Genomic DNA, 3,820 nt, shown 5'->3' with positions numbered 1-3,820 from the left:
AATGTTCCCTGATTGTAAATAGCATAAGGCAAGATATATATGTCTGTTTTCCAAGCACAGGTAAATTTTGTTTTCATCTTTTTTTTTCGTCTTACTAATTCCTCTTATCAAGTCTGTAATTGTAGTACATAGATAATATCACTTTCAAATGGGACATGGTGTTTTTGACTTTTTCTTGATTGTTTATGACTAAATGATACTAAGGAGCCAATTCACTAAAACTTGCAAAAACCTTTAAATTGCATTCTAAAACACCCCATCATGTGCAATGTACTAAATATTTTAGTGCATACACTACTAATTAGCCTCAGTAGTCCACAGATACTTTTAATATGCACACTAACTTAATAAGCATAGCGTCTCCACACTGTATCTGCTTGTTTGCTAAACGGCATAAAAAAATAGAGCATAACGTGCTGAACTGAGCATGCTTTGCCCTCTTTTCTATATTGCTCTGCCTTTTTGCTTGAAAACATATAAAACAAAAGCCTGGAGCATGGAGCTTGCTGTCAGTCCAGATTAGTCCTGGGAGTGGGGGAGGGAGAGCAGAATAGCAATTGGACGTCAGGAGAGGTTGAAAGAGAAAAGAGATGTAGAAGAGAGGAGAAAGCAGATATTTGTGTGGCTTGTGTTCTTGTACTCCTTTTGTGTAATAACTTTCCATTGCTTGTCCACTCTTCTATATCTGTGGGTGAGGTAGTGAATGAGTGGGTGTTTCTATCCATCAGTTTTCTGTGTCAGTAAGGGTCTTGAAGGAGTGGAAAAAAGAGGAAATAGCTGGTGAGAGACTGAAGCATGGAAGGGACTTAAGCAACTGTGTGTGTTCATGGAAGTTGTATGAGAAGTGAAAGTGTGGGTATGTGTAGTGGAAAAGAAAGGGAGATGGGTGGACATATTAGGAGGGGAATGGAAGCTACAGGAAGTGTGCCTACTATAGTGCATGGAGAAATAGGGACAAAGGGGGAAGAGATGGGATGGGGCACAGGCAGAGCAGTCAGGCCAAAGGAGTGGAGCAGCCCACATAGCCTAGTCAGACAAATTAGACTCTAGGTGAGGGAGTGCAGACAAGCAAAGTCAGGGCTTGTCTGCAGGAAGGGATAGAGGAATGGAAAGGGACACCAAAAAACATGCATGTCTATGAAGTGAAGCCTAGACCCTACATTAACCATTATGTATCAGATATGTTTGATATGCACATTCCCCAGATGCAGTCATGTTACAAAGCGCTAGCTGGTGTTGGAATTTTGAGATATTCATATTTTTGACTGTATTCACACAGCAGGGCATTTTTTCATTAAGATATCCATTTATGGATGACAAGTGTGGATGACTTCAGACGTTGCATGGGTTTTTGCACCAGCAGTATAAAACTTCAATAAAACCAGTGACTTTTGGGGTTAATGATAGAGAGGACCGGTGTCGGCTGTAAGTGACAACCAGATGGTGTTTACTGGCTTGCTGAAACTTCTAATTATATAGACAATCAGTATTAAAGTGGCATTTTTCATTGTTCCCTGTTTCGTGTCTCTTTTTCATTTGTGATTGATTAGATGAGCAAGAGTTCCATTTTTTTTTATTGTGTTTGAAGGAGATACAACATGCTGAGAAAGAAAAGGGATAAGGAGCTGAAGGATAGACCATAAACTCCAGTAGCAGGGGCATGACCACACCAAAAAAATGTAACATTTCATATAAGAAGATAACTACATTCTGTAGCTGATTCTGGAGAACTACAGTGTGATTTTTGGGAGACACTCCACAAGAAAACTGCTGGCAGCAAAGAAGTGCATTAGGAAACACATAACTTCAGTGTCATTTAAGAGCAAGGAGGTTCCTCAGTTATCTTTGGGTAATAACATTAGTCCAGTGTGCTTCCTCCCCTCTATAAGGGAGTGGGATTGGGTGGGTTGGGGAAAATTGACTGTTAACTTTGGGGAATGGGGGGGGGGGGGTTGTAGTGGATTGGGAGTTCAGTTTAGTAGGTGGACCAGTGGCTAATTCCTCTATAGTGAAAGTAGGGTGATCTAGGCTATGGTTCTAAATGACTATACATGAATTTTATTTACGCATGTATTTATATGCTAGGGATGTATGTATTGTGAGATTTTTGGTATTGTATTATATTGCTGTATTGTATTTTTCATGATGCTCTATATGAATTTGTCGATGTATTCATTGTATTGTTGTGAACCACTTTGGGTTAAACTTTTGTTTGAGGGACGCGGTATACAAATATAACATAACAATATAACAGATGTCAGCAGCATCAGAGTTACCTCCAGGACTAGCACAGATGAAACATTAAATAAGACCCCTGAGAACAATCTCCCAAGTCTACTGATGCAATTCCTTACTGAACGCCTGAGTCTGAACATCATTGTCACCCTCCTAGAGTCCATAGATACAGCCTCAGAAATACATCAAGCATGAACTGGTGTGTTATCAGCCTTACAAGAACTCAAATTAGAAACACACAGCAAGAGTCCACTAATATTTGTTTGCAGGGTTGCTTACAGATCACAAATTGTCTAAACAGCCTCTAAGAGATTTCAGGTCTAGCAGATGTGGACCATTTGGGAGGGGTAGGGCAAATCAGGGCAATGACCTTTTAAGAAGGTTGAGAACTTGGTGAGGTACTAACATATTTCAGGGAATGAGAGCAGCAGGATAGAAGCCTTGCTGAAGATTTCAAATGGAAGCAAATGGGATGCATGTACTCCAACAAAGCAACTTACTTATCTTTGTGTATTTCCAGGTTCAATAGCTTTGTGTAGAATAAAATAAACCTCTGGATGCAGAGGACCTGTGCTGGAGGACCCCCACTGCTGCCACTGAGGGACAAGAAGCAGAGGAAATTGGAGGCGTATGTCACACACTCCATGAACGAGCAACCTATTACCTTCACACAACATCCAGCTTGGAGTGTTTGGAAAAAGAAGAAGGACTGGCCTCAGAAGGGCCCTCGCCCATCCCCAGGAGATCCATCCCATATGCCTTGGAGGACTCTGACTGCCCTGAGTCAGGAGGGGGACCAGCATCCAAACATCTCCTTCTCTATGAAAACCTCTTAGTGTATTGGCAGAAATGGGGAGCTGAAAGCTATGCAAATGTTCCAGATTCAAATCAAAAAATAGTTAGCATTAAAGAAGCCACTGATGCCCTGACAGAAGCCTTAGAATACCTGCAGGAGTCTTTGTGCAGACTAAGAATAGCAATGGCCATGGCCGTACCACAGCAAAGTGATTTCAGGCAACCACCACCACCATGTGCCCTGTCCCCCAAAGCTACTGCCACTCCTTCTGCAGCATCCATTTCATCCATGCCATGAAAAAGCAGACACCTCAGAGGGCCATAGAATTGTGCTGGAAAAGCTAAAAATGGGGCATCCAATCAGGGGTGGGAAGGGGCTAACTCACGATCATCTTTCCTAGCTCCCATTTGATTCCTTCTCTTAGAGTCTTACGGTTCAATTGGTGAAGGATTGTCTCTGCTCTGCTGCCACACTGGTGTGGCAGACTGTTCATACCCTCTGAGAGCTTGCAGGGCATAGAACCCTCGCAGTGCAATGTTGCCTCCTAACCATAGTTATTCAAATGAAACGTGTGGGATGGGTCTTTATTTGTAATAGTTACAATACTGCACCTGAAACACTGGGCAGTGAGCAACAATATGTGAAAAGAAAAACCTGCTGTCATTAATGCAGGTTTAGTTTGAAAATACATTATTCTTTCTTAATAAATGTGGAATTTGTTTGAAAGTGCTTGTGTGTTTCTTCTTTCTCTGTCTTTCTCTCTCTCATTCTTTTCCTCTCCTCCATCTT

Source organism: Rhinatrema bivittatum, chromosome 2, assembly GCF_901001135.1.
Source record: "Rhinatrema bivittatum chromosome 2, aRhiBiv1.1, whole genome shotgun sequence".
In the NCBI taxonomy this organism is placed as follows: Eukaryota; Metazoa; Chordata; class Amphibia; order Gymnophiona; family Rhinatrematidae; genus Rhinatrema; species Rhinatrema bivittatum.
This window is presented reverse-complemented; position numbering follows the sequence as displayed.